The sequence below is a fragment of the Benincasa hispida genome, chromosome 2 (genome assembly GCF_009727055.1).
Source record: "Benincasa hispida cultivar B227 chromosome 2, ASM972705v1, whole genome shotgun sequence".
Classification (NCBI taxonomy): Eukaryota; Viridiplantae; Streptophyta; class Magnoliopsida; order Cucurbitales; family Cucurbitaceae; genus Benincasa; species Benincasa hispida.
In genome coordinates this window covers 12,496,609-12,512,137 of record NC_052350.1, presented here as the reverse complement: position 1 = coordinate 12,512,137, position 15,529 = coordinate 12,496,609, and positions in this window count along the sequence as shown.

Genomic DNA, 15,529 nt, shown 5'->3' with positions numbered 1-15,529 from the left:
CGAATGGCAAATGGCGAGCATGGAGCTTCAGACAATGGCACACCCAATGGAGGTGGACACTTCGACGACAACGACAGCGGCGACTGAGCTTCAGATGACCACAGCCTCAATACTTTATCTATCCTTTCGCATTTTACTTTTATTTTCTTAAGATAGACGTTGATAGACTTCTATCCGTTATAGAAACTAATACAAGTCTATCACTGGTAGAAGCTGATAAAAATTTATCAGTATCTATCAAACTGATAGAAGTCTATAATTGATAAAGGCTGATAGAAGTCTATCAGTATCTATCAATATTTTTTCTTGCTATTTCTGTAAATAGATTGACATTTTTTTTACCTGTGAAAATTTCTCTAAAATAAACATTTTTTTTTTCTTTTTATTCAAAAGGTATGAAAATTTGAAAGGATGGCTCGTCACTCGATATATAGATGTTAAATGAAAAGCACTAAAAAACACTATAACAACAAAAATATTAACAATAGGTAAACAAGTAAAGGCACATAGAAGTTGATAACACAGTTCGGCGATACTATGCCTATGTCTAGAGGGTAGTGTGCCCAGAAAGAATAATCCACTAATATTAAAGAGTCAAACAATTAAAATGTAATACTTATCTGCAATATATAACTGTTATAGTGATTCACGTAGAGCTCAACTCACTGATCACCTAAACTCCCTCTTTATGTGAGACTCCCTCTCAAATGTGCTTAGGCTCCCCCTAAGTTTAATAATATTAATGTTGAACACTTTGGCTTCCGACCATGTGTGAGACTCCTCTTAACTTTGTTATCTTTCGTTCAAGTCGGTGAACTCCCTTCATTGATGACTCTTAGGATCCCCTTAAGATGGAAAATTTCTTCTTTACAACTGAGTCTTAGGCTCTCCCTAAGACTGAGAATCCCTTCTCAACAGCAACGACTTAGGCTCCCCCTAAAATCGTGATTAACTTCAGCATGTTGCACTTCAACGGATGTAGAACTTGAATAGCGGAATAGTGAGCAACGAGCAAGAACACAATGTAGAACAATTCGACCATCAAACAATAATCGTCTTGCTCAAGAAAACAAAATACAGCTAACCTAAATGGACAACGTAATTCTCTTTAAATAATCAAATCCAAGAAAATAAAAAAAAAAATCCTAATTTGGAATGGGAAGGTCATGAAGGGATTGGAATTTCCCATAGCAGAAGCAATTGAATGCATCGGTCATTAAATTCATTTTATAGAACATATAAAATATAGAGTAACGAAAACCATTGATAAACATTATTAATTCAAGCATGCTACTATTGTGAAAATGGAGAAGAATGATTAAGCAATCATATACTCGTTGAAGACCAATTCTTCACGTTCCTCTCCAAATCTCGTTGTTTTCTCCCGATCTCATGAACAATGCAACTGGACACCACCATGGGGTCTTTTTCGTTATTCTCAGGGACGAGAATCGTGCAGAGGTGTGGGCTTGCACTCAATTTTGGAGGGAAGGAGACGATTGAGAGAAAAATTATGTGCCCAAAAACTCTTCTGCAAAAACACAGAGAGTAGAAAGAAACCACAAGAGAGAACATTTTATCTCTCTGCCCTTTTTTTTTTTTGTTACATGAGAGAATGAGAGATTAAAGGATGAGAGAGTTATAGTTCCCTCCCCTTTATTTAACTAAATATGAAAGAATTAAATTCAAATTCAAATTTTGAATTTAATATATATATTAACTACTTTAATATATATATTTATAGTATATGTTATATCACCTATAGTTAATATTATATCACATATAATATAAACTATAGTTTATTATTCTCTCAAATAACCTAAGTTATTAATATGAATAATATTCATATTAATTTTAACCTATAATATATGAATCACATTCATATAAATAATAATTGAATCATATTCAAATTATAACACATTTGAATAAAATATATAAATTTAATATGAATCACATTCAAATTAATTTTGACATATAACTCCTATATGAATCATACTCATATAATTAATATTTAAATCGTATTCATATAATTAATATTTGAATCATATTCAAATATTTATTTCTCTTATAAAACTATATAAATTTAATATGAATCATATTCACATTATAACATATAGTTTTTATATTAATCATATTCATATAATTAATATTTGAATCATATTCAAATATTTATTTCTCTCATAAGATTATATAATGTATCAACATATATTATATTATATAATGTATCAATATATATTATTTAACTATATCTTATACAATTAATTTTCTTTAATTAATTTAAACAATTAAAATTAAATCAAAATTAATTTGATTCCCACCCGTCCTCATTAATCTAACGAGGGGATCTTATGGACCTATAGATTAAAACTCCAATGATACGAGACTAATTGATTAAACTCTTTTAATCAAATTAATCAACATTCGTTAATTGCGGTCACTCTACTAAAGATCGACAGCTAAACTCTTTACACTATAGATATATTTCTATGTCCATTGGATATAACCAATCAACATTGTGTTGACCTTTCACAAATTGCTCATAAGTACAGCTAGGTCAAATAACCGTTTTACCCCTATAATTACATCTAACTCCTTAAGTATCACTGATCTCTCTAATGAACAATTAGCCATCATCCAAATATGACCAAACCCCTCTCAAGCTAGGAGATGGTGAGGCGTCTCATTGTTAAAGTCCTGGAATCAACCTTTAAGAGAGCATTTTATCTTCCTACCCTAAATATAGGGAAGGAGTGAATTCCTTCTTGCGTTGCTGTGTTCCCAGCTCTCCAATCAGACAAATCCCCAAAATGGTAGGCTTATTAAGTCGACGAATCTGGCCACTCTCACCGATACAACTCAAAAGGTCGTCCTCAAAGACAGGATTTCACAACTCACTTAGGATTAAGGTCAAGTCACATATGGTTATCCTGGTTAAATGTAAGTGCTTTCTAGCAACAACGTTATAAATAGAGGCTTAACATTTCGTGGTTCAGTCTTTATACAAACTCTTTTATATAAGATACTCCCGCTCACATGTTTCCACAAGAATGATCAGGATCAGGTCATTCGTAGTATATTACAACAATTGTAACAACTACAAAGCGGATTGTATCAGTAGTTTACCAATATAAGGCACCCAATTTTATCCATATACTACATACCATTTAGGTTATCACGTAAACACGATCTACCTGTATGTCTCTACATACATGTTTAAGTTACATCAGATAACCTTGAATCTTAGGTTAATGGATTATTGCACATGTAATATAAAATTAATCAACCATTGATTCAACTAACATAAAACTACGAGGCTTTAGAGCACACACCCAAACAATCTCTCACTTGCACTAAAGCAGGAAAAATATGAGCCGATGCGACATGTATCATAGGGCATACACTATACCCTACATGCTTTTCCACTTCCCATAGCACACTAGAGACATGTCTCGTAGTCCTAAACAGTCTAGGATATCGTCTCACACTTTGGCTAGAGAATCCTTTTATATAATACAAAACGTTATGTCAATAAGAACCACCTATTCACCAACGAATGTACCTAAAGGAACCTGTGAAGGCTCTGAGCAGAAACGTGGATCGTTTTAATTTTTTGATTTTTACAGAACACAAAACTAAGATAACCTTTCTTCACGAAAAAACCCCTTCTTCGGATCTGTCACGAATAGACACATTCCCTTCAACCAATCTAACCACCACTAAAATATTTTCCTTTGTATTCTCTGTAGGGATACAAATATTTAAGGAGTTGAGTGAGCTCTTAGTTTTGGAAGAGGGAATGAAATTGAGAGGAGGAGAAGAAGAATCTTGGGAAATTACAGAGAGTTCTCTTTTTCTTCAATCTTCTATGAAGAAGATGAAGATGTCAAAACTCAAACCAACTCCTCACGATCATATAAAAATATAACACATAACCTATAGTTTATATTGTATCAAATACAATATAGCCTATAGTTTTGATTTCTCTCAACAATGTATGATATTTAATATAAATCTCATATATATTAAATTTAATTATATGAATCCAATTTACATAATTAATATTTGAATCATATTCAACTATTTATTTCTCTCAAATAAACTTTATATTGTAGTGTATCAAATATATTATATTAATTATATCATATATAATTAAATTAAATTAATTATATCACATATAATTAATTATCTTAACTAATTTGAACCATTTAAATTAATCCAAAATTGATAGTCATGAATCTCTTTTGAGCTACAGAGGGAACCTCATAGATGTAAGAGTTAAACAACATGCAGCGGAAGTATCAACGATCCATAAGTATTCTAATTCACTAATTTTGACAAAAACTAAAGCATGCACTTCATAAAAAATGGGTTTTCAGAACATACCTTTGATGAACTCTCCAAGAAAATGTCTGTTCAGCTGTTGTCTTCACTTGATATCAACGTGAACCACCTCAAAGCCTTCCCACTTTAGGTAGAGTTATGGGACTCAAGAACAACTTGAAGATGTGAAGAAACAAGGAAATCTCACAACAACAAATTAAAGAAGACAGTTTCTTCTTCATCGTAATTTTTCTCTCAAAATTATGTATTCCCCTTTCCAATCTTCTTTATATATTTAGATGAACATGCAAAGTGATGGAGTGCATGCTTGCAGCTCATGCTTGGAGAATCAAAGTAGAGAAGATAATAGTTTTTATGTGAGCCTAAAGATGATGGTAATAGAGAAAATCCATTTTCCATTTTGTGCAACCATGCAAATTGTTTATCCATTTTCTTTTTAAAACATAAAATGAATTTTAAATCCTTTTAATTCAAAAATTGGTTTTCTTAGATTAATTTTATAAATTAATTTAATATCAAATATTAAATTAATTTTTGCACAATAATCATCTTTATATATTTAAATCATATTTAAATATTTATTCTCTTGTTCCGTTAATTTGAACGTTTCAAATTAATTTCTCAAGCTACCTTAAAGCTTACCCATTTACGAGCTAGTAAGGGGACCTCGCAGACCTATAGATCATGGGTTCCAACGATCCGAGATTAATCGACCAAACTCATTAGACCGATCTAACCCCCATTTGTTAACTAATGGGTGATCCCACTAAAGCTCATAGTTGAATTCTCCTTATTGTAGACATATTATGTCCACTCGATATAACCATGATTAGTAAGTTAACCATTCACAAGTTGTTCGTAATAACGGCTGGGTCGAATTTCTGTTTTACCCCCGAAATTACCTTTTGTTCCTTAAGTTCTACTAATCCCCTAATGAACAATTGATTTGAGATCCAATCAACAAATCGAATCCCTCTCAGGCCAATGAGAGGGTGAGGCCTCTTGTTCAAAACCCAGAATCAGCACTTGAAGGGAACAACTTCTCTAGTAACCCTAATCAAGTAGGAGTGAATTCTCTCTTGCACCCTATGTTCCTAACTATTTATCCGGTCTTATCCCCAAAATGGTAAGCTTATTGAGCAGAGGAAATTAGTCTACTCTCACTGTTTGCAGATCAAAGGATAATCCCGAACAAATAGGAGTTCATAGTTAGCTCAGGATTAAGGTAAGTTACCTATGTCATCGCTTTGAAATAGTCAGTCTTAAATAGTAAATAGTGTTATAAAGTAAGAGTGACAGATTTCGTGGTACGATCTTGTACAAAACTCATTTGCACAGGACACCCCCACTTCTCATGTCTCAATGTGCAGAATTAGGATCACTTCGTATGTAGCACTTTACAACACTTTGTAACAACTACAGAGTAGGCCGCATCCAATAGTGTTACCAGAATAAGGTACCCAACCTTATTCATATACTATAGATCATTTTGACTATTTACTCGAACCCGATCCACTTGTATGTCTCCACATAAAGTTTAAGTACTCATATAATAGTCAAGGGACTTAGGTTTATTGGATTTCTAAAAAAAAAAAAAAAAAATATATTCAATCAACAACTTAGTTGAATTCTCAGAATAAGTTCTAATATTTACAAAACCACGAGTTTTAGGACATAAAACCCAACAATGGACCTGTAGCTTGAAGCTCCAATGGTACTTGAATAATTAATTAAACTCTTTTAATTAAATTATTTAACATCCATTAACTGTCGGGCATTCCACTAATGACCAACAGCTACACTCTTCACACTACAGATATCTTTTTGTGTCCACTGGATACAGTCAGTCAACAATGCGATGACCCTTCATAAATTGCTTGTAAGTACAACTGGGCCAAAATTACTATTTTGCCCCTATAGTTTCATTTAACTTCTTAAGTACTAGTGAACAATATATCATAGTCCAATTATGACCAAACCTCTCTTAGGCCAAGAGAGTGTATGACGCCACATTGTTCAAGTCCCGAAATTAGCCCTTAAGGGAGTAATTTATCTACTTACCCCGACGTTAGGGAAGGAATGAACTTCGTCTTGTGTATTTGTGTTCCCAACATCCTAATCAGACGAATCCCCAAAATTATAGGCTTGTTGAGTTGGCGGTCTGGCCATTCTCACTCATACAAATCAAAGGACCATCTTCATAGGTAAGAGTTCACAACTCACTCAAAATTTAGGTCATGTCATCTATGGTCATCTTAGTAAAATGTAAGTCTCTATTATGAACGACGTTATATAATGAGACTAGTCATTTCGTGGTCTAGTCTTATACAAACTCCTTTGTATAGAATACCCCCCCTCACATGTCTCCACATAAATGATTAGGATCAGATCATCTGTAGCACTTTATAACAATTATAACATTTACAAAGTGGGTCGTATTCGTAGTGTCACTAGGATAAGGTAACCAACCTTATCCATCTACTTCAGATCATTTAAGTTATCACTTAAACATTATCCACCTGTATGTCTCTACATACATGTTTAAGCTACAAATGATAATCTTGGATGTTAACTTATTGTTTTGTAGATTAATGCTACTAAATGTCGATTAAAACATCTCATATTTTATCAAATAAATAAATTGTTTGTACATTACAATTATAAATTACAAGACTCTACGAGATTTAGGGCATCAACCTCAACAATCTCCCACTTGACCTAAAGCTAGTGGGGTGCACAATATAAAAGTCACACTATTATACAAGTACACAAAGCAATAAACTAGGGCATAACACATGCCTAGTACAAAATCTCCTACTTGTCCTAGACTAGATGTGGCTTGTCCCGTAGACCCATACTCTGCAGATGACCGTCAAACAACTTAGTCATGTGGGCCTTTGTAAATCGATCGCAATGTTGTGCTTTGAAGCAATCTGTGTGACGATCACGTCCCTTCAATGCACAATTTCTCATATGAGATGATACTTTCGTTCTATATGCTTCCCGCGCTTGTGACTCCGAGGCTCTCGAAAATTAGCCATAGCACCACTATTATCACAATAAAGGGTGATAGGCTTTGACATGTCTAGAACCACTTCCAGATCAATTAAGAATTTATTGAGTCACACAGCTTCCTCAGCAGCTTTACAAGCCGCCACGTACTCAGCCTTCATAGTGGAGTCAACAATGTGCCCCTGTTTGGTGCTCTTCTATTAAGAGTAAACACTGATCCTGATGTAGATTTTTTAGAAGCCTTATTAGTTTGGAAATCAAAGTTTGTGTATCCTATAAGGATTAGATCCTTAGAACCATACACGGGCATGTAATCCCTCGTTCTCCGTATATACTTGAGGATGTTCTTGACGACGGTCCAATGATCAAATCTTGGATTAGACTAATATTTACTGACTATCACCACCGCATAGCAGATGTCAGGTCTAGTACATAACATCACATACATCAAGCTGCCAACAACCGATGCATAGAAGATTCATCTCATTTCCTTAATCTCTTGAGGTGTCCTAGGACACTGTTCCTTAGACAATATAACTCCATGTCTGAAAGGGATTAAACCCCTTTTGGAGTTCTACATCGAAAACTTGACAACCATCTTGTCAATGTATGATGCATGAGATAGGGCTAGTGTTTTGTTCTTTCGATGCCCAGAACAAACTACGTATCTCTCAAATCTTTCATTTGGAATTGGGTCGCAAGCCAATTCTTAATTTCAGTCAATAGGCCTACATCATTCCCAATGAGTAGGATATCGTCTACATACAACACTAGAAAAGCTACTGAACGGTTGATGATTCTCTTGTAAACACAAGGCTTACCAACATTCTGATCAAAGCCATAAGATCTGATCATAATATCATATCTTATATTCCAAGATCGAGAAGCTTGCTTCAATCCATAGATGGACCGATAAGCTTGCAAACCTTTTTCTCTTAACCTTGGGTTATGAATCCTTCAGACTACTCCATATAAATGGTCTCCTTATGATTACGATTCAGAAAAGTAGTCTTAAGTCTATTTGCCAAATCTCATGGTCATAATATGAGGCAATGAACAGGAGGTTTCAGATAGACTTCAGCATGACAACAGGTGAGAAAGTCCCTTCATAGTTGACTCCCTCAACTTAGGTATAACCTTTGTTATAAGCCTAGCCTTGAAGGTTTGCACCTTCCTATTAGCATCCTATTTTCTCTTGTAGATCCATCTGAAACCTATAGGTTTAACCCCATCAGGTTGATCTACAAGGTCCCAAACATAAATAAAGTATCTCCATTTCGAGATCCATAACTTTGATCCACTCATCTTTATCAACATCCTCTATTGTCTTCTTGTAAGACAATCGATCTTCAACATCTCCATCAGCTACCATAGTTAGGATTTCTGTTAAACTCATATAACGAATAAGTAGGTTCGCAACCCTCCCACTACGTCGAGGCTCCCTTACACTTGTGGTGGATGTGACATACTAGATGAACTAACTTCAACAATTCCTGATGAGATGTTGGATTATTCAACAACTCTTGTTGAAGGTTCAGTAGTTTCTTTGGAAAGTTCATTCAACACAATTTTACTAAGGGGTTTATGCTCCTTTATGTGGTTCTATTCTAAAAATGTAGAATTCGTCAATACAAACACTTTATTTTCTTTAGGATTGTAGAAGTAACCACCTCTCGTTCCTTTAAGGTAGCCTATAAATAGATACGATTTTGAACAAGGTTCCAGTTTCTTAGGATTTTTCTTAAGCACATATGCTAAGCAACCCTAGATCCTGAGATGGCGTAAACTACATTTACGACCATTCCATAATTCGAAAGATGTTTTCGTAACACTTTTAGATGGAACACAGTTCAAAATATAAGTTGCAGTTCGTACTGCAAAACCCCAAAACGAGCCAGATAAGGAGTCATAACTCATTATAGATCAAACCATGTTTAATAGGGTCCGATTTCTCCATTTTGATACACCATTATGCTAAGGAGTACCAGGTGCTAAGAGTTGAGATACTATTCTATATTCTATCAAATAGTTCTGGAATGTAAGATAAAAAAACTCTCTACCTCGATTAGATCGGAATGTTTTAATTATTTTATTTAATACATTTTCAACTTCAGCCTTAAACTCTTTGAACTTTTCAAAAGCTTCAAACTACTGTTGCATTAAATAAACATACCTATATCTTGAATAATCATTAATAAAAATGATGAAATATTCAAACTCTTCTCTTGCTTTAACATTCATTAGACCACAAAGGTCTGAATTGATGGAGTTGGCATTCAACATATGTAAGCAATTAAGGATAGTACTCTAATTACATCAATTTTGAAGGAAAGCATGCATGTTCATTAAAAAACAGAAATAGGGTTTATAGAATATAACCTCCGTAGTTTCCACCAAATTGCTTGATTCTTCTCCAATTTCTTCTCTAATCTCAGTAGTAGATCACCACCAAAGCTTTCTCTACTATCCTCAGGCCTTAGATTGAAGTGTGGTTTTCAAATTAAGGAGAATTTGAGGTGATTTTTGGAGAGTTTGAAGAAAGGCAGAAACAATTTTTTAGCTTTTGTGAATCTCAGAGTTTTAGTTTCATAAAGAAAAAATAGTTCAATAACTTCAATAAATAGAAGATGATCATGCATATGGATGAAACAAGAAGAAGCCATTTCATTTTCCATTTCCATATTAGTGGCATGATGTGGTCTTCAATAGAAAAAGTGGGATAAACCCATTATCCATTTTGTTTTTCATAAAATTGATTAAATTTTTAAAAGTAAATTCTGATTTTCAAAACCAATTTTAATTAAATTTTTTTTATAATTTTAAAAATCATAAATCAAATTTTAATCCAATTAATTTCATAATTTTGAATTTCAAAAAATCAAAAATTTTAATAAATTAATTTTTAAAAATAATTAAACCAATGTAATAAAATTAATTTAATATTAGCCTCATAAAAAATTTAAATCATATTTAAATATTCTCAACTCACTAAAACCGTAATGTTTAATTCGTTAATTAAACATCGATTATATCAATAATAATCCAAACCTTAAACTGAGTTTGAATATTCAAAATTCTCTCAACACGCTATTCTAAGGTTTAATCCTTTCATGAGCTAGTAGAGGGACCTAAGGACCTATAGATCATGAGCTCCAACGATTTGAGATTAACTGGCTAATCTCTTTAAACCGAATTAATCACTATTCGTTAACTACCGAGACATATCACTATAGTTCAGTAGTTGTACTATCCTCACTATAGATATATTTCTGTCCATTTGATTTAACCATAATCAGTAAGTTAATCCTTCCCAGGTCTTTCGTATTTACAGCTAGGTCAAAATTACCATTTTACCCCTGTAATACATCTTGCTCCTTAAGTCTCCACTGATCCTCTATTGAATAATTTATTTGTGATCCAACTAATAAACCAAATCCCTCTCTGCCATGAAAGGGCGGGGCCCCTTTGTTCAAGACCGGGAGTTAGTACTTAAGGGAAAAACCTGTATGCACCTAAGATAGGTAGGAGTGAATTCCTTCTTGCAAGACTATGTCCCCAACTATTTATCCGATCTTAACCCTAAAATAGGAGACTTATTGAGCGGTGATATTGAACCACTCTCACCTATGCAAATTAAAGGATAATCTCGTATAAATAGGAGTTCATAGTTAGCTCAGGGTTAAGATCAAGTTACTTTATGACATCGAATTGAAATAGTCAGCTTTAATGGTAAATGGTCGTTATAAAGAAAAGTGACTATTTCATGGTATGATCTTATACAAATATCTTTTGCATAAGATATCCCCAATCGCATGTCTCTACATGAACAGTTTTGGGATCACATCATTTGTATCAATATACAAAGAGGTCCGCATCAATAGTGTCCCCAAGATAAGGTACCCAACCCTATCCATATATTTATGGAACTTTTTGACTATATACTAAAACTTGATTCTCTTTTATGTCTCTGCATAAAGTTTAAGTATTTATATTATAGTCATGGGTTAGTTTATTGGATTTATAAAAGAGTATAATACAATAACACCTTTATTGATAGAAATTTCAATAATAACTTTATTGTGAATAAATATGCTTAATGTTTACAAATTGCGAGTTTTAGGACATTCCCAACATAAATGTACAAGTTCCAAGGGCTCTTTGGCCCTATGACCTTTTCCAGTAAAATATCTTTTAGTCATTTTGCCTTCAAGACATGACTCACACACAGGCAAAGAATTTTCTTCTAACTCGCTTAAAAGTCCATTCTTAACCAATCTTCCAATCATATTGAGATTAATGTGTCATAACCTTAGGTGCCAAAGACGAGCATTTTCTTTAGGAGAAATTTTAAGTCTTTTATTTTGAGTTACTGCATCGAAGTCCTCCCATTTAACAGCTGAGACGACGTATCCAGTTCTAACACGCATCGTCATTTACCCAGCCTTCAGTTGCCGCCAAGAACTGATTCGCTGAAATGAAGAACAAACATGGTTAGTGGCGCCTGAATCAATTATCTAGGCAGAATCATCATTCTCCACTAAACAAGTCTCCAATACAAGTAAATCATATTTATCTTGCTTGGCCTTCTTCTTTTCTACCAAGTATTCGAGAAAATTCATCTTTCAGTATTTTTCATGGTTGCAATGGGAATAGATTCCCTTTGCAGCCTTGGTCTTCTTGCCCTTTTAGGTAGCAACTGGTGAGTTAGGTTTCCCCTTTCTACCTTTCTTCTTCTTCCACTTTTGGTGCCTAAGGAAAAAGGCACAGATTTAGTTCCAGATGGCGATCCTCTATACAACTTTTTAAAGGATGAGGCAACATTTGCCTCTCTCTTTTGCTCCTTGCTATTCATCAAGGATTGAAAAGTTTGTAGCTCATTAAGCAAGATGGTCAGATTGTAGTCAATCATGTTCATAATAGCATTACTACGGAACTGCAGGAATCTTTCAGATAAAGATTCTAGGATGAAGCTAATCTAACTAGCCTCATCAATGACTGACCCATTCATCTCCGCTATATTGAAGTGGACCATCATGTTAAGAACATGTTCTCTAACAGATGCCTCTTTTTGCATACAGGCATTGAAGATGTTTTTAAGAGCGTCGCATATGAACTGTGTGAACGATTGTCCGAACATCCCCGTGGGGACTTCATGATCTCACAAACAGTAATCATAGGCTCATGCTTCTTGGCCAAGATTTCTGAAAATCTTGCCAAAATATATGCTTGGGCCTTTTCATTTGCCCTTATCCAACGCTCGTATGCTTCTCGAACGTTTCAAGTGGCATTTTGAAGGAAAAGGAGGACAATCCTCCATTAGGACAAATCTCAGGTCGTCGATGATTAGTATTGTGTTGACTGTGTTTTTCTGTGTTGTATAATTTTCGTCGGTAAGTTTGTCGGTAGAGAGTAAATTCAATGTTGAGAATGTCATAATGAAATTTGCAAAAACATACAATTTATTTATATTATTATTTTATGCATTCACTCATTTGGAAAAACCAATCAAGTTTAGCAAATTCAGTTAATGCACCCTATGTGACATCTATTTTTCAATGATATTTCAGTGAGGTAGGACAAAATCCACATAAGGTGATTAGGTGCCCCTTCTCTAAAATGAGACATTCTCAACCAATATATAGAATTTCTTGTTACTGTAACTATCAGTTCATTTGCTATTGTAATTTATTGCAAATTGGTTCGAAGTGGTTTGGGTTGGTTCGAGTTGGTCTGGTCCGGTTTTGGAGCAGTGGAAGCAGTTTTAGGATAAAATTAGCATACTTATTGTAATTTATTGCTTTATCTTATCCTAAGGACCAAATTACCAGTTCATTTGCTATTTAAATGCTTTGTGGATGTCATTTAGATAATCCTACCATGTGTTAAGCATGTTCATGCATTTTAATATATTATAAGCATTATAATGTATGTTTTAATGCATGATGTTTATATGATTTCATAAGTTAATTAATATATTTTGATATATTAAATATATGAAATTTGAAAAGCATGATGCATGACATTACTTAGGTAAATATAAAGAGTTATATATATTAATGTCTTGTATATGCTTAGTGGATTTTTATGAGTTGTTTAATATAAGTGTTATATTAATAAAGTTGAAAATCAATTTTCATTGAGCATGACACATCCATAGTTTAATATAATTGTTATATTAAAGTCATGAAATGCATGTAATATGGTTTTCTTGTTAATTAGCATTTGATTGTTAATGAATTAAACCACAGAAAGCATGATTGTAAGGCTAATAATTAATTTTGTAATAGTTGTAAAATTGATATTTAGTAATCGTCAACCTATAATAAAAAGTTGCATGCAAACTCTAATCTTAGGGAATTGGAATTAATTTAAAATGTTTAAAATTAATCTAGACCTTAGATCACATTAATTCTAATAAGATTAGAATTATGTCCTATTTGTTTTAATAGATTTAAAATATGATTAATAGGACAAATAGGACTTTAGGTTATAAGGGAACTTTACCGGTGAAGTTTTGTCTAGGTTGAGGGTTCTTAAGATGAGTATTTACGGAACACCTCTTATCTGGGAACTGACCTGAAGCTTGAGTTGAATTAACCTTAGTCCTATTAGCATGCAATGTCACTAGGTTAATTAAATGGTTTAATTAACCTAGAATATTAGAGTAAAGACCTTATTATAAGAGTTATAATAGGCATTGACTTAGATAGATTCATTAGAGGAAATTTAATTAAGTATAATAAAACACTAAAATGGTAGAACACTTTAGTGGGAGAAAAATGCTATATGGGATATAGCAACTTTTAGCTCTCACGTCTCTAAGAGTTCATACTATGAGATCCATGCTTGGCTTTGTGTTTCCTTGGGCGTGGCCTCCCTTCGGAAAGTGTTTGCATGGGTCAATACCAAGGTGAATAAGGAAAGTATTCATAGTAAGTGGGAGAAGTACGAGTGTCAACGTATCCTACGGTCTCCTCCATTAGGTTGCACCGTAAAATTTTTATGGTCCATCTGCGTGTCGTTTTGGAGTGACCACCCCTTCCGAGAGCCTGATCATAAGATTCAGAACAATGTAAACTCCAGTAACGGATAAAGTTTCTTAGGTTAATCTTCAACAGTTATCTTGATGGAACTAACATATGCACAGCAGAAGAAAAACGAATCTAAAGTACTCTAATTAGGTTAATGACAAAGGATAAACATGCAATTAAATAAAGTAAAAGGGGAAGTAGAAATACAATCTTCGTAAACTTTGAATCTTTTTCAAATTAGCTCCACTCTCCTCATGAATGGTTTGTAGACCACCACGAGATTCTTCTCGACTATTCTCCGACCTTAGAACGTCATATACTATTCGAAACCGAGAAAACCATCAAAATCTTTAATGTTGAATCTGGTAAGTGCTAATTTGAAGAGGAAAAGGTTAAGTCTTTGAGTGAAAATTGTTATGAGATTATCACATAATCTCATCAATTTCCACTATGGCCAAGAGTTCTAAACAATCATAAACTTTTTCTTTTAAAGACCATTACATGCAAAACATACAACTTTGAGTTTGATGAGAATTTGAAATTAAAAAATCCACTAACTCAAAGTGAGATTTAGTGGGGCAAGTGTCTTCAAATGAAGACAACACTTAGCAATGCAAAAGTTGGCATTTCCCATTCACAATTTGTTAGATCTTTCCACTAACTTAGTCAATAATCAAAGTTTGACTCTCAAAGTCCAAAGTCAACAAATTTGACTTTTTTTTTTACTTTCAAAGTCAAAAGTCAATTCATTTGACTTTCATTGCATTTTTTACCTATCCAACAATTTGATATTTAATGTAATTTTGACCAATTCCATTTAATTTCAAAATTAATTCCAATAATCAATTTTAAAATTAAATTAATATGAAATAATTAATTAAACAGTTTAATTAATTTAATTTAATATTAAATCCAACAATAATCCCAATGAATATGAATCTCAATTCATAATCTTAATATTTAAATCTTATTTAAATATCTCCTATTTTCTCTCTTTTTATGTTTAATTCACAATTAAACATTAGGTTAAATATCGTATATATTTACCACTTTGCTCTAAAAATCGAATTTGAACACTTCAAATTCGTTCGTCACACTATTCTAAGGTTTAGTCCAATATGAGCTAGTAGGGGGACCTCATGGAC